Source organism: Carassius carassius, chromosome 23, assembly GCF_963082965.1.
Source record: "Carassius carassius chromosome 23, fCarCar2.1, whole genome shotgun sequence".
Classification (NCBI taxonomy): domain Eukaryota; kingdom Metazoa; phylum Chordata; class Actinopteri; order Cypriniformes; family Cyprinidae; genus Carassius; species Carassius carassius.
The window spans coordinates 20079347-20101556 of NC_081777.1; the positions used below are offsets into that span (position 1 = coordinate 20079347).

At 41.7% G+C, this 22210-nt stretch overlaps 1 long non-coding RNA gene across 1 annotated transcript in view; it reads left to right on the forward strand.

Moving 5' to 3' along the window:
* The first annotated feature begins 219 nt into the window (after window positions 1-219).
* LOC132101939 (uncharacterized) overlaps window positions 220-22210 on the forward strand; it is a 36176-nt gene continuing 14185 nt past the window's right edge. The window contains exon 1 of the long non-coding RNA XR_009423246.1: window positions 220-540. This is a non-coding gene — a long non-coding RNA (uncharacterized LOC132101939). The remainder of the gene's footprint in view (window positions 541-22210) is intronic.

Here is a 22210-nt window from a genome sequence, read left to right on the forward strand (position 1 = left end):
ATATATATATAATTGCATTCGCTATTTTAATGTATTTAATTATATATTATGTATTTAATAGAAAAGGGGGGAAAGCAAACACTCTATTAAAATTACATGCCACTGAAAAAGTCAATGGTGTGAAATGACGGCTTATATTTTAACTTCAAATGTTCACAGTATTCCTACCTGAATTTCATGGGGTGACAGATGCAGTTCTCTATTCGTGGAAGCAGTGAAGTGCCTCGCTCTCCTGTCACCTTTCCCGCGCGCGCGCGCGCGCGCTAACACACATCATTTTCATGGGCTATAGCGCCGCTCAGTGGATATATCTGATTCCTCTTTACTCGGTTACATAGTTTATGAGGACCTTGGAGGACAAACAGAAACGTCCTGTCCTTTGGTCGTTTCTTTTGTTGTTTAAATGTCTGCATCTGTAATAGTCATTATGTCAAGCAACTATAATGGCCCTAATAAATGTCATTACGCGTTATGTTTACGCCATACGCAGACCATGCGGTGCTTACTGACGAGATACAAGTAATATAGTTGAAAAATCAGGTGAGTTCAAACACTTGTAACACGTGTTTCTATCCTGTCCGAAAATGATATCAGAACAAAAATCGGTTTGATGCTACGGAACCTCGGATGTTTACAAACTGTGAGCTGTGTGAGTGTCCAGACAGCTTGCCAATTTTTGGGCCTCGCATGCTAGTTAAAATGTTAATAACTTACTATATGCAGATGCTAATAATTTTAATGAGAAAGAATTGTAAAAGCCTATTATATATGGTGTGATATCTTGCTATATAATTTGTGGTTAAAATGGGTATTAACATAATTTCCTTTGCCATTACATTTATTTTGATTTTATTTAAAGTTATTTTTTTTCTTATGTTATTATAATTATATCTATATAGGAGTGTTTTATGATACATGCTACAACAGGTTGGTAAGACGTTACTTCATTATTCTAGTGTTGTGTTTTAGTTTCCAATTTTGATTCTTTTTTTTTTGGGTTGATTGTGCCATCAGTTTTATTATAAGTATAAACTGAATACTTATTTTGAGTTTAAAAATCTTAAATTGTGTATATGATGTAAAATGCATAGTCTCCAAAACGCCATCTTATAATGCTTGTAAAAGGATCATTGCGTTTTTTTTTTTACAGTAATATTCTGGCAATCATAGGTGAATGTTTTTACTGTACATTTAAGAAAAAAGGAGTAGTTTTAAAGACATATTTATGCACATATGGCAACTTTCACAAATCTGACACTAATGAGATGGAAAGGCATGCATTTTATTGTTTCTGCTCAATTGTGTAGGATTTATTTTACACGGTTAAGGTGGATAAACGCGATAACTTATGAAGTGCTGCGTTTTTATTTTTACTGCTCATTTTGGCAGTAAAATCAGCCGTAAATTGAGGCTACTGGTGCAGGATGCTTAAAACTCTCTTGTGAATTGCCAATTTGGCCACTCAATGCTAAACTAACATAAAAATGTTACATACATGTTTTGAAATCCCATAAAACTTGGATATTTATTTATATACCGTAAATCTGATTGTTTTTAAGAAGGTGCAAGAGGAAAAGTCTTCTGAAGTAGAACAGTGTGTCTGTTCTGACCTGCATGAAAAGTGAGGTTTACCTTGATTAGCTTTGATTGATTAATTAATAACAGATCATTGAACATGCATGCTGAGATCTAACTGATTACTGGGCCTGTGTTAGGGTGGGGGGTTGCTTGAATGCTTGCTGGGGTTGTAATTGTGTGCAGCTGGGTGGCCGGGTGCTTTAGGAGAAATGGAGAGAAAGCAAGAGAAAAGAGAGAGTGGCCTCCTGCTCTTTGAAGCAGCCTGTCGCAACACGTCCGCCTGATATCACCTCTCTCTGACACCTCGTCATACAGGACGAGGCCGCACAGATTTAATGGTTTCTTAAAGCCATATGTTGAATAGCATGGTGTGTGTACCTGCTTACTAAAATAAAAGCCTTGAATTAAATTTTAGCTTTTGATTTGGTAATTTTAGCAAATGTTTGCAAGTATGCATATAGTTTTGGTTATTAATGCTTGATTATTTAGACTTAGGCCAAATATTTTTTTGATTGATTGATATGTAAAATTACATTTTATAATTTGGTGGTGTCTCCTCTTCATAGTTGCCACTAAATAACATTTCAGACATTCTTGGGCATCACAGTGCATGTGGCCTGGTTTCTCTGGGCTTGCTTTGTATTAGATCAGTGTCCTTTATCTAACATGGCTCTGAAAAGATTTGCCTTTAAAGGGATAACAGTCTGTTTAAAAAGGCTCAGCAACGTGTTTGAAGCTCTAAGTGCAACAGAGGAGGGCTGGAGATTGGCAGTCTTCAGGATGTGTGAAGGAAGAACAGGCGAATTGCTTTCTTTCCTCGCCCAAAAGGAGAGTATGTGGCCAAGCTTGATTATCCAAGATGAGAGAAAAGGATTGTTAAGTTCTAAAAATCTCACACTAAAGTTGTCTAGCGTAACATAAGATGTAGCACTCCTCCTTTCTAGTTTTCTCACTCACATTTTGTGATTGCATGGTTCGAATCGTCTTGTTTTCACCTTAAAATTATGTTTGTCAATAATAATTGCATTTTGCATATTGAAATTTCAATATTATTACATGCATAATGTTATTAGTCGTCTGCCAACATTCAACGCTATAACCAAAAATATTCCAGCATCATCAGGCAGTGGTTTGCCAACTGGCTAATGTTGGACATGCAACATCTGGTTTGTTCAGCATTAATTCATATCAAAGGCAAAATGGAATTCATTTAAGTGTGCGATTGATCAATTTGGCAAGTATGCTGATGATGTTATGATAGATGCTTTTTGTCACTCAACAGAACCGTTGCCAAAATTGTGCTTCATGATTAGGCCATTGTAAACTCACTATGCCTAATGAACACAGACTACTCGCAGCATCTAGCACAAGCTAGACTGCTCCGTTTGCGAATCTCTCCATCGCGACAGCCTGGTAATAACGCAGATGTGGCGTTATGTGACATCTCCAAGCATGGATCCAGGATCTTTGCTCCCCGGGTTTCGGGTGCCACTCAAGCCCTCCCTGTGAAAAGCTGTTTTTCATTTGATGCTCCAGCCGTTGGTTATTGTCAGCATATTCGAGAGGTCCTAAGTCCCGAAATGAGTCCTGTATTATTTTAGACTGGCTTGAATATTGCACGGCGGGAGGCTGAAAATGAGACCTTCCATCAAAAGATTGCCTGCAGCGCGTTCTACTCTGTGCAGCATTCGGGAGGTCTCACACAGAGAGAAAACACACTCTTTGACCACACAGTTATATATTTATTATCAATTCCTTTGATGATTTTTCTCCCCCTTCTCCACTTCTATTGTTTACCTGATTTTGGTAGCTGAAGTGGGCTAAAATGGAAGAGCTTCTAAGCTGCAGTAAGAATGTGGGCGGCCTTGTGGTTTTGGGCTGTTAAAAGATTAGAGAAAATGCATACACCTAGTGCAGGCGGAATCAAGTGAACCGTAAAATAAGGTGTTTTCTCACCTCCCTCGACTCAGGTGCACATCTCAGACGAGGTTTAACAATCTCGCAGTGCTGTTTTATAAATGAATAAACCGTAGCAGTTGTGGAGCTGCAGACAAAAGTGATTGTACTGCTGCCTTTTTTGTTATTATCACTGAACATTTATCACATTTGATTTATAGACAAGCAAGATAAATATCAGGAAATGCCATTATCCTGATTTGAACTTGGATTACTCACAAGAGCACCACAGCTCAGTATGTTGCAGGCTAACCACTTGGCCACAACTCTGACAACCTGTTTTGAATGTAGAGTTGTGTAGCCTCTTTGTTTCAGCACCGCCTGTGAACTTAAATTCAGATCACATCATTGTTCTGTGATATCGAGCTGCGGAAGACTGCTGTGCACAAACATCTCTGTATTATCTGTAATACATCAGAGGTTATTATAAGGTTTTCTGGGTTGAAATTGATGGATGTACAGCAAAACAAATGACAGTGTTTGTTAATTCTCCAAAGCTTGTCTCTTTTAGCTGTAACAAACAAAGCACTTCAGCAAAGATTGAAGTTTGTCAAGTCACAAGCCTTGATAAGAATAGATGAGAAGAAGACATGTTGGGAAAAAAAGCTGCCATATTTCAGAGCTACTCATTTAAATTTCATGAAAATGCCTGTCAGTGCTTTACAATATCTACCGACCTATTATAAAGGCTGGTTTCGAATTGGCTTCTGTTAAAGACAGGATATGCCATTTGCATGGAAAAGTCCTGCTTTCAGCAGGGGAAAAGTCAGACAACAAAACCTTGGACTTAATCAAGGCGACTTCAACTGCCTGCTACCTTTGGGACGGATCCATATCTCTTTTCCCTGGAAGAAATGGTGATGATGGCAGGCAGAAGTGTCCTTTGTGTCTAGTGAAGATATCAAGTGTTTGAAGTGTTAACGCGAATACTAAGCCTCTGGGGCGAGCGGGTGAAGGCAGCGTGTCACACTACGGGATGGGACTTGGATCTTTACTTCCTCTCTGCTGACCTATGACCATGGCTGGTTTTCAGGGTTGCGCTGGTTCCCAGTCCTCCAAGGCAGTGTCTGCATTGATTAGATCACAAATTGCAGAATTGTTACCACATGATAAAATATATAACGTATGTATATATGTATATATGTGACCCTGGACAACAAAACCAATCTTAAGTCACTGTGATATGTTTTAAGCAATAGTCAAAAAACATTGTATGGGTCAAAATTATAGATTTTTCTTTTTTTATGCCAACAATCATTATTAGGATACTGAGTAAAGATCATGTTCCATTTTGTAAATTTCCCACTGTAAATATATCATGATGATAAGCAATATGCATTGCTAAGAACATCATTTGAACTTTAAAGGTGATTTTCTCAGTATTTAGATTTTTTTTGCACCCTCAGATTCCAGATTTTCAAATAGTTGTATCTCTGACAAATATTGTCCTATCATGACAAACCATACATCAGTGGATACATATATACATTTGATGTGGATCAAAACCTTTTATCAAATTTGTCCCAAAACCGAAATGCGGTCTTGTTTTAGGACAATGTGGGCAAACTTGTTTGATCCACTTCAAATGTTGACTACTGTGTGAGTGTGTGTGTGTGTAATATATATATATATATATATATATATATATATATATATATATATATATATATATATATATATATATATATATATATATATATATACTAACACACACACACACACACAATGGGGAAAATATTTATTTGATCCCCTGCTGATTTTGTAAGTTTGCCCACTTACAAAGAAATTAAGGGTTTATAATTTTATGGTAGGTTTATTTTAACAGATAGAGGCAGAATATCAAATAAAAAAATTTATTAATTAAAATTGTGCCCATGTGGAACACAGATTAGTCCTGCCACTTTAAGAAGTTACTCCTTATGTTAGCTTAAATTTATAAAAGACACCTGTCCAGACAACCTGTATCTTCCATTCCAACCTCTCCCACACACATGGGCAAGACCAAAGAGCTGTCAAAGGATGTCAGAGACAAGATTGTAGCTCTGCACAAGGCTTGAATGAGCTACAAGACCATCAGCAAGAAGCTTGGTGAGGAGACAACTGTTAGTGCGATTCTGGTGTCTGGAGCTCTGTGCAAGATCTCGCCTCATGGGATAATGATGATCATGAGAAAGGTGAGGGATAAACCCCGAACTACACAGGAGGAGTTTGTTAATGATCTTTTTGGCAGTTGGGACCACAGTCACATATACAGGCCTGTTTAAAGTTTGCCAAAGAACAGAGAATCTAAATGATTCAGAGAAGTCTTGGGAGATGAGATAAGATTTTGCTCTTTGGCATTAACTTGACTCGCCGTGTTTGGAGGAAGAGATGCTGACTATGACCCCAAGAACACCATCCCTACAGTACAGTGGCCAGGGTCATACAAATGTTTTCCAAAATGGGTTCCACTTGGAACAGGCCTTTCAAGGGTCGATCAATGAAGTCGAGTACTTGTGCTGTGCATCAGGTGCAGAAGCTGGCTTCAAAAAACAGATGCATGAGTGCTGCCAGCATGGCTTTAGAGGTTGCAGAAGTGGAAGGTCAGCTTGTCAGTGCTCTGACCATAGGCCACACACTGCAACAAGTCAGTTTGCATGGCTGTCATCCCAGAAGGAAGCCTCTTCTGAAGCTGGCTCACAAGAAAGCCTGCAAACAGTTTGCTGAAGACAACCTGTCCAAGAGCAAGAATTACTGGAACTATGTCCTGTGGTCTGATGAGACTAAGATAAACTTGTTTGGCTCAGATGGTGTCCAGCATGTGTGTTGACACCCTGGTGAGGAGTACCAAGAAAATTGTGTCTTTCCTACATCAAACATGGTCGTGGTGGTAGCATCATGGTCTGGGCCTGCATGAATGCGGTTGGTGTTGGGGAGCTGCACTTCTTTGAGGGAAACATAGATTCCAACATGTACTGTGACATTCTGAAGCAGAACATGATGCCCTCCCTTAAAAAACTGTGCAGAATGGCAGTTTTCCAACATGATAGCAACCCCAAACACTGCCAAGACGACAACTGCCTAGCTGGGGAAGGTGATGGCATGGCCAAGTATGTCTCCAGACCTGAACCCTATTGAGCGGAAGGTGGAGGAGCACCATGTGTCTAACATCCATCAGCTCCGTAACGTCATTATGGAGAAGTTGAAGAGGATCCCAGCAAAAACCTGTGCAGCTCTGGTGAATTCCAAGCCGAGGAAGATAAGGCAGTGCTAGATAACAATGGTGCTCAAACAAATTGTTGACACTTTGGACACAGTTTTGACACCAGCACTAGCCAGCTATATTGACAATAATGGTTGTATGTTAAGTTATTTTCAGAGGATAGTAAATCTATACTGCTATACAAACAACACACTGACTACTCCAAAATAAATCCAAGTTTCATTTCTATAGTATTGTCCCTTGAGAAAATATACTAATATGATTGCTGAAATGTGAGGGGTGTACTCACTTTTGTGAGATACTGTATACACACACAAACACACACACACACTAGATAGATAGATAGATAGATAGATATACATTTAAGATATACATTTCCAATATTTTCGGCAGCACTTTAGGGACCAATTATTAGCATGCATATTTTACTAGAATATTGACTGTAATAAAGAACTTATAAAGCACATTAATGCTTTATTCTGCATGACCATATTTTAGACCCCTTAATCCTACCTCAACAACTACCTTACTGACTTTTAATAAGAAGCAAATTCTGAGTTTGAATTAGAAGTCATGTGTGCGTGTGTATATTTACTGTATGTGTTTGTGTATTTATTTGTAAATGTATGTGTATATGTTTTTGTAATGTAAAATATGGTCACACTTTATTTTAAGGTCCAATTATCACAATTAACAAACCATTACGACTTTTGCCTCCTTAAACCCCCAATTTGCTGCTTATTAATAGTAAGGCAGTTGTTAAGTTTAGGTATTGGATAGGATAAGGGATGTAGAATATGGTTATGCAGAATATGTGCTTAATAAGTACTAATAAGAAGCCAATATGTGTAATAATAGGCATGCTGATAAGCAATCTATATACTAGTTAATAGTGAGAATTAGTCCCTATACTATAGTGTTACTGAAAATATTGGAAATGTAGCCTGTATCTTAAAAACGTGTGTTTTTGCTCATGTATTTTACGTTTCATATCTTGTTAAACTAAAGATATTTGTTGGACACTCTCATAAGCACCCGTGTTTACATGTTTTTTTTTTGTGCCGCTGTTTGTGTAGTGGCCAGGCTGACATGATCCATTGAGGCCACACATAAAACATCTTGCCATCTGCACTCCAAGCGTGGTTTTCGGCTGCATTCCCCCATCCTTGCTTTTTCCTGCCTGTGTGCAGCCTGACCCCTCTCTTTCCTTTTCCAGGCTACAGTGGCCCAATCCAAAGAAGCTTTCAAAGGCACTGTCTGCTCAAATCAAGTCAGGGGCCCTTTTTAGACTCGGCTCAAAGATCATAGCAAGTTGAAGTCAGGGAGGAGGATGACCCTTCCCTTCAGGCTTGATCGGATCTTGGCCCAGTCAAAGCCGGTAGGGTTGTGTCTCTGTGTGGCCACGTCTCTATGGGACTGGGCTGTGTGATAGTAGGAATGAAAGAGGGCACCAGTCTGAGCTGCAGTATTGCTGTGTCAGGCCTCGTGTCCCTGCGGTCACCCAGAGCAAACGGGGAAGGCAGAGGACACAGCCAGCGGGACTGCAGGCCCGCGGCCAGACCTACAGACTGTGACATGTCATACTAGGGCTGTCCTAGTGCTTTTACTTCTGAACTTTGGGATCAAGTCAGGCCTATGTTGAAGGGCAAACAAAGAGGAAAGGAAACAAAGGACCATGTAGAAATGCTGAGTATTCAACAAGACTGACATAGTTAAATGTCAGATGAAGTTGTGATTTTTAAAAATTCATTAATAACAAAATTATTATATTTTTTTTGGTCTGTAAATTACATCCCCTGCCTTTTATTTATTTATTTTATTTTTTTTATTTTTATTTTTACAAAATTTGTCATTAAATTAACTAAAATGATTACAATTAAAAGTCAAATAGTTAAATTCTAGTTTACCCTCCTGGTCGAGAACCACTGGTGTAATCACAGTTTTAAATGCATTTTTATTTATTTATTTTTTTCAAATGATGTTGTCATTTGACAATGGAATTGTATACATTTTTTTCACCTTATACTTTTCCATTCCTTTCTGTTGCTTAACCATTTACTGTAAGTTACTGGCAATGCAGACTAATTTATTGTTTTCTTTTTTTTTTTAGTATGTGTGTTTCCTGGGAATTAAACCCATGACCTTGACTTTGCTAGTGCCACACTCAAGTTTGAGGACACTCTTTGAGCCTAGAGCCTAGAGCTTTACCCACTGTGCCACACAACCGTCTTTATTTCAATAAATATAATGTCGAGTGCTATTAGCATTCAGTCGTACCCCATGTTCGGTCGTATTCACCTGCAGGGACAGGCACATCATGTATAGATGCAGTAAGACAGTGTAGGACATTGTTGGCTCACACGAGTTTCACTGCTGAGTGCAGGCATTAGTGTGCAGTCTCATACTTCATTTGTGCATAGATTAAGCCCATCAAAGCCAGGCTTCTCTTCACTGTAAATTTAGCTGCAGGTTGTGATGGTGGGAGCTAACAGTCCTCATGTTGACACATAGGATTACTCCCTCTGTGATTTTGACCCTGTCCCTGCTTGACTGGCGCAAAAGACACAAGCCCATGCGCACTAGCTCCCAAAAACACACACATACACAAACATACTCTCTCTCTCACCCGAGATCAGTGCATTCATTAAAGCTAACATATTGGCTTAAAGGCGGCCTCTCTTTACATAAAGGCATGCAGGTTTTGTGTCGGGCCCAGTGTGTGAGGTAAAGGGCTGAATTTTAAATGTGACAGTGCCTCGCCTTCCCATTGACCCTGCTGAAAAAGCTCAGTGATCTCATTCTCCGCTTCACTAGAATGCTGCTGATTCTCTCCGTCGCGATGTATCCCTTGCTTTAAAGAGAGCCTCTGTAGAAGCTGACAATAGCATATCACTGCAGGCTACTTTTCTCTGTATTCCCTTAAAATAAGAGTAGGGGGAAAATGGCTTAATTCGTACGTCTTTGATATGGAGATCCAGGCTGACCTCCTGTTTAAGCGCTTCAAAGAAAGAAATTAACTGCCAGAAAACATAATCCATCTGAATATGTGCAAACTTTAGACTGGCGGGAGGTATGGTGAGAGCCGCGTCGCAGCTTTGTGCTCAGCCATTCGCTTGCGAGGACTTGCGAGTTGGTGTTATTGTTGCTAATTTGTTATTATTCATCGTAATGGCTTTTGTAACCCAAAGCTGATCGTATTATGCTTGTAGTCATCAGATTCTTTTGGGTTTAGAGAGTTTATTGGCATTACCTTGTAGTGAGATCATAATGATATGTCGCTTGTATAAACTATTCGATTTAGATTACATCCAGCACTGTGGTGATCTCCCTGCCCCTGTAGCCCGTGTCCCAGCAGGGGATGGCGGTAAACTGATATAGCTAGGCTCCATTGTGTGTAAACTGACACTGAATTGTCTTCAGGATTGGAGACCTGAGGTCAGGAAAGGGCAAAGAGGTAACTGTCATGCACGAAGGACGCATTATACCATCGACTCACATGGATCAAAGGCTCAGATCAGACTTGAACTGCTATACCGCAGCCGAGTGTTTAAAGTAGCACTTCAGGCTTTGAGAATGTGAACATCCTGGTCCATCCACTTCCATCCTCTCTGCTGTTTTGGGACAAACAGAGTTAATAGGGTGTGTCTGAGACATTTGACAACAGTTCTTCAGGGGAATCAGACGGTCCGGGAAAGAGGATACCTACAACTACCGCAGTAGCCGTATACATAACAGAGCACACAATGGAGAGTGTTTGACTCGGGCAGGATTTTGACTCATTTCCCGCACTGAATGAAAAGATGTAGCGTCAGCTCTTGTATTTTAAGTCATGGGAATTCACTTTTATGAAGCGCTTGGGGAAACCTGGTGTGCCTTTATGTGGTATTTCCCTTTCGGTTTTAAACGCAGGGGCACATACATTAAAGTGACACCAGTGCAGCAATATTCCACCTTTCCTGGGCAGGAAATTATATCATGACACTTTTATTTGCCATCTACAGAAAACATTAGTTATTTGTAACCCATTGGTATTCCAGGCCCCTCTAAATAATGATATAAAGGTGTTAAGTGTGTAATGAATATATGTTAATACTGAAATTTACTATCAGTAAATCCGGTTCTGTAATCAGCGGTAAATTTCTATCATCTGAACACTTTCACATGGAGAAGAATTAACTACACAGAGCTGTTATTCACTGAGAAGCTGCGCAAAACATCCGCAGAATATGATCATGGCTTTGCGCAGCTTGTCAGTAAACAACGGCTCTGAGTAGATAATTCAGCTCCATGTGAAAGCGCGCAGGTGATGGAGATTTACCGCTGATTACATAATGGGCTTTACTGACAAGATGCACATTAAATATAGCATGCGATTTATCGTGCAACCCTAGTTACTAGCAGGCATCACAGCAATGTGCCAGTCAGGTGAGCATCACTATTTTAGACAATTGTTATTTGTTGTCAATACGTTACTCTTCTAAGTCATAGTTTCTGTGGTCACTGTCCATAAATCATTAGAGATTTAATAGTACACTTTAAAGAAACTTTTGTGAGGATGTATGGCATGAAATGCTTAAGTTAAGTTTGAACCTACACAAAAATAAGAAAGAGTTGCACATTTTAAAAGTTTGTATAATGTAGACTGATATTAAAAGTGTAGCTTAACACAAAATTCTTAGCTTGGCCAAAACACAGACATTATCCTGAAAGACCCAGCCTTAGGTCAGAGGTGAAAAGTCACCCCATTGTCTAGTCATGTTTCATTCCCCATCACTGTAATGACCTTTAGATGGAGACATCAGTAAATGGAGGACTTGTGATACCTCTGAATTGTCACTGGCAATATGGTGAGATGGTTATCAAAAACGGCCTCTTTTGGCCACCCTTGGCCTCTGACACGGCCCCTTGTCATGTGAAGGGACAAATGGTTTCATTTTTGCCCTTTGCAGAATTTAGCTGGAGGACAGGATGATGAGACCTTCAAAAGATGAGGGCAGTGTGTCACTCAGAGGCATTTCGAATGTGTGGATTTATTTTAAAACTGTAATTAGTGTAACATCAGCTGTAGATAGAATGAGAAATCATTTGGGGGAAAATATTTAATTAGCTGTGGCTGGTTAGAAAAGATTCCGTAAAGACCATTTTTTTTTTAACCTTTCTCAATACCAAATGCATTCAAATGAGAAAAAACGGATTTTTTTTTTTTTACAGTTCTATATCACTTTTTAAATAAATTAAGTTGATTAAATGTAAAAAAAAAAAAAGTCTCTGACCGAGCTGATTGTTTTATTTTATTAGCTAACTGTTTACATTTAAGAAATGTAGCATGCACAATCTTTTTAAATGAGGATGATTTATGGTTCATGAAAGGCTTTTACTAATGAAACCGCACAGGGAGCGGTTCTTTTGGTCATCTCTCTGGCCCAGTGGTTGCCAATTTAAGTCACCTGATCAAAAGCATGTTTACCCTATTGGTGACCTCAAAGGTCAGGTAATCGATACATATGATTGAGCGGCCCACTGTGATTTGGCCAGTTTAAATGACACCCCCTCATTTTTTATCTAGGCAGGTGGCCTATGTGAAAGATCAGCGCAGATCTACCATTAGCAACAAAAAGTCTGCATGATGTACCACACATTTTGTGCATTTGTGATCTTGAGCTAAAGAGAAATTCCAGTCTATTAGGACGCACACATTTCCTGTTCATATTTCTACATTGGCACTGTATACGCAGTGTATATATATATGTATGCATGAATGCAAATGTAAAACATAATACTAAATATATATATTGTATACATGTATAATGATGCTGGAGTGTTGCAGTGTCACTTTGCATTATGTTTTACATAAATCCATTGGCCTTCTAAAAGAGGCCCATTCATTCATACGCCTCTGCCACACACACATAACCAGATGCCATTATAATGATTTTTATCTACTTGAGGGATAACAGTGGGTGTTCCAGTCCCATCCCTTTTATGCAGGTATAATTACTCTGACCAAGTCAAAACCTCTGTCTTAACCCACTGATGCCCCTACATTGCAGTGGGCTGCCATTTAGAACGTCAAGGAGAATGCTATCATCTCTGGGCTAACCTCACAGTCCCCTGCATTGTACAGGAACCCTGCTAACAGCCAGAATCCCCTGAGTCAGTCTACCTCCTGCCCATTGCTGAGCTCTGCTGTTCCCCTGCACCGCTGCTCCACGTACCCATTAACCACTATTACCAGCTCAGGCCATTTCATGGTCAAAGAGCATTTCAGTGCTAGTGTTTCTCGGGTTCCCTGGGGCTATGAAATCACCCAAGTGTCTTTAAAGCATGTGCATGCTAAAGCTACATTCTCAGTTTTTTGCACTCTGACTCTGCATGATCAATAGCGTCACTCTAGTATGAACTGCACACTTTGTGCTTGTGCACACAGAGGGGGAATGTACACAGTGTATATACATTTGCTTCAGTCTAGTCTAGGATCTAGGATGTTATTCACAGCTCTCAAACATGATCTTTCAGAGCAGCATAGTTCAACAGGCGGCACGCAACCGCATGCTGCCCTCAAACCATTTTCCGAGGCCTGTGTGATGTTTGTCATTGTTCCAACCGCAATTGTAGTAACTGCTAACATGCCTCCCTACCCTGTTCAAAAAACGTTAGTTGAAGTTAAGACAACTGTGATGCTCCACAAAATGAGAAGATGGAGTGTGTCAAAGTCTCTGGAAAATGCGATTTTAACTTTGTTGTTTAGGTCTGCTGAGTAGAATTTCTCACTCATTCAAAAAATAAATAAATAAAAATGTCTTCACTAATGAGTTGATGAGTTGAATCGTGTGTTTGAGTAGGGAGACATCTAAAATCTGCAGTGTTGGGGGTTCTCTAGGATCAGGATTGGGAACCACTGGTATAATTGATTGAGAATACAATTGCTGGAATTTTACTATGTATTAAATTGTGTGGAAAAAAAAGTCTTTTTTTGATTGCAGGCGTATCACTTATTAATTAAAAACCATTAAACATTTCAAAACAATTTTTAAAATAAAGTGAAATTTGGTTTACGTTGAAGTGCTTAAGCTTAAAACCTAAGAAGCTATCAATAAAACCCAATATAGACGAATTTTGAAAAAAATTAAAACAAGGAAACAAATTAGAACATTGGCCAGCTTAACTAAAAGGAGTTGATAAATGGATAGAATGTCGCTACAATTTAATAAGCTGTGATATCTATTTTCATACACCTTTTTTTTTAATTCTGCGCAAAAGATTTGTTGAGCTGACTTGGAATATGGATTTTGTAAATGGTATGGCCTATGGTGTGGAACTCCATCTATTTTTTTTTTTTTTTTGGTGTTTTATAATTATACACTTCTTTTATTTGAAATGCAATCATGCAATAATTACGGAATAAGGATTTGCAAGTACAATTAGGAATCTATATATATGGCTTGAACAGAAATGCTTTTTCACTAAAAAAAAAAGACCGTAGAGAGAAAATGCAGCAATATTCCACCTTTCCTGGGCTGCAAATTATATCATGACACTTTTATTTGCCATCTACAAAAAACATTAGTCATTTGTAAGCCATTGGTATTCCAGGCCCCTCTAAATAATGAAATAAAGGTGTTAAGTGTGTAATGATGTTATGTGAATACTGAAAGCTGATATTTAGACTTAGGTGGCTTCATAATTGGTTCCAAATGCAAACACTCAGGCCTCTTTTGGAACCCACCCCCAGTTTTCCCCTAGCAAGATTACCCAATCACAAATCAGAACATCTGGAACACCTCAGAAATAAAGTAATCAAAATCAACGTCAAGCTGCTCTATGAAGTTTATTCCCCAGAGTGAGCAATCTGGCTCAAATCCTATAGCAGTTTTCCATGCTATATGATCATTTATTTCAGCATGCATCTGTCTTCGGTGAATCTAGTGCTTGGCTCAAAAGTTCTACGAATTCAGATTGACGGTGCGCTGTGACAGTTTCCTTGCTGGGTTATCATAACCCTGGATGTCTTTCTTTTTTTCCCTACTGGAGCTGTTCTGCACAGCCAGATATGTTGTAAAAAAGTTGTAATTGATCGCTGTTATCTCTGAGCTCCTCTCTTTTCCCTTCAGGCAAGTTCTCTCACTTTCCATATTGCTCCTGCCTGAGCTGTCCTTTGGTTTATATGCAACTGTGAGATACTCACAGAAGAGAGAAAGGAGGGGAAAAATCCGGCTGATTGAGGCTGGCATGCCGGTGAAATTCTGTAGTTTTTCTGCACTGAGTGATGGAGAGGGAAAGGGAGGCAGTGGCGGTGGAGGTTGTGGGTGGGGGGTAAACCCACCCACTGTCAAAATGCACACAAACTTAACAGCCCATGGAGCACTGACAGTCACCACAGCTGTACATTTTACGCTATGTGAAGCCCAATAATTAGCACCCAGATTTAAGCGAGGGAAGGCGGGAGAGAGAGAAAAAAAATCAGTGCCAAATATGCACACATACATGCTTCCATCCATTACAGTGCTCACCACAGGCTGTCGTCCATGGCTGTACCCCATCCACAGCTCCCTCCCTCTGTTAGTCTCCCTCTCTTTCTCTCTGTGAGAGGAAAGAGCCAGGCACTGATTTCATATGATTTGTGTCACTGTTACAGTTGTCAGCTTGAAGCTGTCAGAAAAGAGCCGCGTTCTTCCTGTGCGAATGCAAACATGCCAGTCCTGCCTCATACGAGACACTTGGATGGCAGTCTAGGAATATCTCAGCATGTGCTTTTCTTCCTCTGTAACCAGACAGCTGTTGGGGTCTGGAAATATATTGTTCAAAGACAATGGTTGAATCTTTGATGTGTTGAGCTGTGCCTAAACTATAAAGACGGATAGAAGAGGCTTCCTCGGAGCAAAACACATTTCGTAAAAAGGCACAAGACATGAGCGAAGATTATCCAAAATGCACATTTAAAGGAACAAATGATAACACGTTTTTCTCTGCGTGCTATTATCAGTAAAATTCCCAGCACAGCCCCATTGAGAGTTTAGTCTTTAAGCTAAGGCGACGAATATTCGAATAAAATGTAAGTCTGTGCTTAGATCCACAGAGTACTGACGTTGAGACTGCGCTTGTGTATTTTGTCCTACAGGCAACTATGGCAGGACGAATCGGTAGGCCTCAGGACAAAACTCGCTGTCACAGGAGATGGAGAGCCTGGCCAAGCACATTGACTGATTGTTAGCATTAGCGACTGTGAGTGTGATTAATATGCTAGCTCCTGCTGTAACTCTTCAGGAAAAAAAGAGTGAGAGAGAGGGAGAGGCAGAGCGAGATGCGTGTTGCTTAAAAACTAAACAGAGGTGACTATATATCGCCCTCTATTTTAAAGCCGAGAGTGCCTAGATGGGGCATGCGGGCCGCTGAGGCAGAATGAATGGCTGTGTGATTCCAGGTGCGAGTACATAAATTTTTCAAGCCTAAATAAGACTGACTATGTAAGCAGGCCTTAATGAGCTTGTTGTGTGGGTTGCTGAGAGAGACAGCGACTGAGACTATGTTGCAGAGCTGCTCACACATAATTGCTACACTATGATGATGATTTTTATTTTTATTTTTTTCGTTTTCGAAGCCCCCAGCATCTGCTTGATTGTTACAACTCACAATGCCAGTCCCCTGCTAACACACAATGCTCCTTAAACAGTGAGAGCTGTACTCAGCCACAAGCTGTTGTGCCATTCCATAGACAATAACTCAGATGCAATAATCCCTGTAGTGATGTATTAAAATAAACTTGTTTTAAAATAAGTTTTTAATTATCTGAGATGCTGTAGCGCAGTTCCTAAAACTGGACAAAAAACATGCTGATTACCTATACAAATTAATATATATATATATATAAACTTAATTTAGCTGTAGTAAATCCTGCAAGCAATTGGATAGTTAACATGAGTTACTTTTGGGAAGCTGACAACTCCTATAATGTGGTACCTAATGCCATTTTTTTTAAAGTGTTTTGCTAATAATTTGGTTTATAGATGATTAGATGGATAGATGGGTAGACAGATAGATGGATGGAAAGATAGACAGACAGAGGTGTGGATAGACAGGATTAAATTATTATGTATGTATATTTTTATTTTTTTATTAATAAAAAAATATATGTCACACCACGGGACAATTTAAAATAAACTAGTGAAGACAAAACATTAAGGGAATATTTCAACCAAAAATCTTGATTCTTTTATCATCATTGACTCTCATCAATCACGCACACATACAGTTTAAATATCATATAGAACAATTTTGAATGTTTTTTTTTATAGGAGTTTCTTATTTATTTGATAGGCTGTATTTATTTGATCAAAAATACAGGGAAAAAATAATATTGTGAAATATTATTATGATGTAAAATAAAGTTTTTCTATTTTAATGAACATTTAAATCTAATTTATTCCTGTGATCCTTCAGAAAACATTCTAATATGCTGATTTATTATTAGTACTGGAACTGATGTGCTACTCTAAAAGTTAAAAAGAATAGCATTTATTTCAAATAGAAATGTTTTCTAACAACATACACAGTATGTTGTACAGTTCAAAAGTTTGGGGTCAGTAAATTTGTTTTTATTTTTATAGATTTTTATAAATTAAAACTTGTATTCAGAATGTGTTAAATTGTTAAGAAGTGATAGCAAAGATTTATATTTTTAGAAAATATTTATATTTTGAATAAAAGTTGTTGCTGTTGTTGTTGTTTTACTTTTTATTCATCAAAGAATCCTAAAAGAAAGTATTGCAGTTCCAGAAATATATTTGGCAGCACAACTGTTGCCAACATTGATAATTCTAAATATATATATATATATATATATATATACACACAAAGTTGACTAGTCACTAATAATGTCATTAATGAACTAATAAGCCTGAACCTGGAGCTCAAACCCCTTGTGCACAGCTATGGTATGTGAAACAGCGCTGCCCACGTGGCTGTTTCTCCTATAACAGCTCATTTTTTATCAGTTCTTTTCTCTTTGGGTCATTATATTTCTCACAGATTTCTGCTCGTTCTAAATCTGATATAGATAAAGTAGCACAGTAAAGATTACATTTATATGAATGCATTAGTGAGAGCGATTGCGTGTGTGAACTAATTCTACCTGGCAGAGTCTCTCTACTAGTAGTGAAGCTGTGGGATTTAGTTAAGAAATATATGCAAGAACCTTTCTAAGCTATTTTATTCAGAAATCAGAACTGTGTTGACAGTACATTTCCATGCTGAATGATTCTGTGCGTGCAATGCCGCGATCTTCGCGTGATGTACTAGCTACTGTCTGTAGCCTATGTGTGTTTGTTAGAGTGCAGCAGCGCATTAGATTAGAATGGCGATTAACTTATCTGTACAATATGCTGTTTAAAACATGTATTCTCCAGCTCAATTTCGAGCATCCAGTAATATAATCAAAGGTCTTGTGGAGTGCTTTCAGAGTATGCATTTATTTGTCATTTTAACTGTTTGGAAACAGAGCGTAAATGTGGAAGTCATTCATTCTTATCCTGTTGCGCCCTCTATAGTACCAGCAACTAGTTGATTTCAAGCTTAAAGCGTCGTGGCAGAGCATTATATTTGACTAGTCGGATTGACTAGTAGCATGCCCTAATTTATAAACACACACTGTATGTGTGAATGCACTTCCTCCAGCTCTTCTGGGGGGACACCGAGGTGTTCCCAGGCCAGCCGGGAGACATAGTCTCTCCAGCGTGTCCTAGGTCTTCCCTGTGGTCTCTTCCCAGTGGGACGCGCCCGGAACACCTTCCCGGGAAGGCGTCCAGGAGGCATCCGAAACAGATGCCCGAGCCACCTCAGCTGACCCCTCTCGATGTGGAGGAGCAGCGGCTCTACTCTGAGCTCCTCCCGGGTGACTGAGCTTCTCACCCTATCTCTAAGGGATCGCCCAGCCACCCTGCGGAGAAAGCTCATTTCGGCCGCCTGTATCCGGGATCTTGTCCTTTCTGTCATGACCCAAAGCTCATGACCATAGGTGAGAGTAGGAACGTAGATTGACCGGTAAATCGAGAGCTTCGCCTTGCGGCTCAGCTCTTTCTTCACCACGACAGACCGGTACATCGACCGCATTACTGCAGAAGCTGCACCGATCCGTCTGTTAATCTCCCGTTCCATCCTCCCCTCACTCGTGAACAAGACCCCAAGATACTTAAACTCCTCCACTTGAGGCAAGAACTCTCCACCAACCTGAAGAGGGCAAGCCACCCTTTTCCGACTGAGGACCATGGCCTCGGATTTGGAGGTGCTGATTCTCATCCCAGCTGCTTCACACTCGGCTGCAAACCGTCCCAGTGCATGCTGAAGGTCCTGGCTTGATGAGGCCAACACGACAACATCATCCGCAAAGAGCAGAGACGAAATCGTGTTGTCACCAAACCTGATCCCCTCCGGCCCCTGACTGCGCCTAGAAATTCTGTCCATAAAAATCATGAACAGAACCGGCGACAAAGGGCAGCCCTGCCGGAGTCCAACACGCACCGGGAACAAGTCTGACTTACTGCTGGCAATACGAACCAAGCTCCTGCTCCGGTCGTACAGGGACCGGATAGCCCTTAGCAAAGGGCCCCGGACCCCATACTCCCGGAGCACCCTCCACAGGCCGCCGCGAGGGACACAGTCGAATGCCTTCTCCAAATCCACAAAGCACATGTGGACTGGTTGGGCAAACTCCCATGAACCCTCCAGCACCCTGTAGAGCAGCGGTTCTCAATTCCAGTCCTCGCGCCCCACTGCTCTGCATATTTTGCACGTTTCTCTTTGTTGACACACCTGATTCAGATAATCAGCTCGTTAGAAATGAACTCCGTGCATGAACTGTGTTCTAATTGTTCATTGCTCCCTAATCTCTGAGCAGGGGAAATCTGTTGAAGTTTACCTCACATCGAAACATTCATTCACTGATTTGTGCTGTGCAGCGTCTTTAAACATGGACAACTGTGACATCATATACCTCTGTAAATCAATACAATTTAAATTCACGTCACACTTCAATGCACTTTGATTGGAACATATAGCTACGTTCACTTCGAACTGGAATCATGGCTGAATATCCTGTGATGACCACTTCGCAGGGCACTTATTTTCGAATAGAACAAATGTCTGAAGCTCTAAGAGAAACGTTCAAAATGTGCAGAGCAGTGGGGCGCGAGGACTGCAATTGAGAACCGCTGCTGTAGAGGGTATAGAGCTGGTCCAGTGTTCCACGGCCTGGACGAAAACCACACTGTTCCTCCTGAATCTGAGGTTCTACTATCGGCCGGATTCTCCTCTCCAGTACCCTGGCATAGACTTTCCCAGGGAGGCTGAGAAGTGTGATCCCCCTGTAGTTGGAACACACCCTCCGGTCCCCCTTCTTAAAAAGAGGGACCACCACCCCGGTCTGCCATCCCAGAGGCACCGTCCCCGACTGCCACGCGATGCTGCAGAGGCGTGTCAGCCAAGACAGCCCCACAACATCCAGAGACTTGAGGTACTCAGGGCGGATCTCATCCACCCCCGGTGCCTTGCCACCGAGGAGTTTCTTGACTACCTCGGTGACTTCAGCTTGGGTGATGGACGAGTCCACATCTGAGCCCTCAGCCTCTGCTTCCTCAATGGAAGACGTGACAGCGGGATTGAGGAGATCCTCGAAGTATTCCTTCCACCGTCCAACGACATCCCCAGTTGAGGTCAACAGCTCCCCACCTCTACTGTAAACAGCGTTGGTAGGGCACTGCTTCCCTCTCCTGAGGCGCCGGACGGTTTGCCAGAATCTCTTCGAGGCCGACCGATAGTCCTTCTCCATGACCTCATCGAACTCCTCCCAGGCCCGAGTTTTTGCCTCCACAACCACCCGGGCTGCAGTCAGCTTGGCCTGCCGGTACCTGTCAGCTGCCTCAGGAGTCCCACAAGCCAACCAGGCCCGATAGGACTCCTTCTTCAGCTTGACAGCATCCCTTACTTCCGGTGTCCACCACCGGGTTCGGGGATTGCCGCCTCGACAGGCACCGGAGACCTTACGGCTACAGCTCCGAGCGGCCGCTTCGACAATGGAGGTGGAGAACATGGTCCACTCAGACTCAATATCTCCAGCCTCCCTTGGGATCCGGTCGAAGCTCTGCCGGAGGTGGGAGTTGAAGATCTCTCTGACAGGAGACTCGGCCAAACATTCCCAGCAGACCCTCACAGTACGTTTGGGTCTGCCGAGTCTGTCCAGCTTCCTCCCCCGCCATCGGATCCAACTCACCACCAGGTGGTGATCAGTTGACAGCTCCGCCCCTCTCTTCACCCAAATGTCCAAGACATACGGCCGGAGGTCAGATGAAATGACCACAAAGTCGATCATCGACCTACGGCCTAGGGTGTCCTGGTGCCACGTGTACTGATGGACACCCTTATGCTTGAACATGGTGTTCGTTATGGACAAGCTGTAACTAGCACAGAAGTCCAATAACTGAACACCGCTCGGGTTCAGATCAGGGGGGCCGTTCCTCCCAATCACGCCCCTCCAGGTATCACTGTCGTTGCCCACGTGGGCGTTGAAGTCCCCCAGTAAAACGACGGAATCCCCAGTCGGAGCACTTTCCAGCACCCCTACCAGAGACTCCAAGAAGGCCGGGTACTCTGCACTGCCGTTCGGCCCGTAGGCACAAACAACAGTGAGAGACCTATCCCCGACCCTAAGGCGCAGGGAAGCGACCCTCTCGTTCACCGGGGTAAACTCCAACACATGGCAGCTGAGCTGGGGGGCTATAAGCAAACCCACACCAGCCCGCCGCCTCTCACCATGGGCAACTCCAGAGTGGTGAAGAGTCCATCCTCTCTCGAGGAGTGTGGTTCCAGAGCCCAAGCTGTGCGTAGAGGTGAGCCCGACTATCGCTAGTCGGAACCTCTCAACCTCACGCACAATCTCGGGCTCCTTCCCCGCCAGTGAGGTGACGTTCCACGTCCCTAGAGCTAGTTTCCGTGTCCAGGGATCGGGCTGTCGAGGCCCCCGCCTTTGACTGCTGCCCGATTTTCTAAGCACCGGCCCCTTACGGTCCCTCCTGTAGGTGGTGAGCCCACGGGAAGGCGGCCCCACTTCGCTCCTTCGGGCTGAGCCCGGCCGGACCCCGTGGGGGGAGGCCCGGCCACCAGGCGCTCGCATACGAGCCCCAACCCCGGGCCTGGCTCCAGGGTGGGGCCCCGGCTGCGCCATACCGGGTGACGTCACGGTCCTATGATTTGATCTCTTCATTTTATTAATATTTAAATATATTTTGAAAATACGTTTGAACGTTTTGTACACCACCATGACACGGAATGAGAAACTGTGAGTTTTTAAATATGTACAGGGTAGCTTTACCTGCTTTAACCCATTTGGGCACATCACCTGCAATAAGTGACTTCGGCCTATCATCTCAAAGTCAAAATAACGAATAACCCTTTCACATCGAATAAACCAGATTGATTGCACTTTAC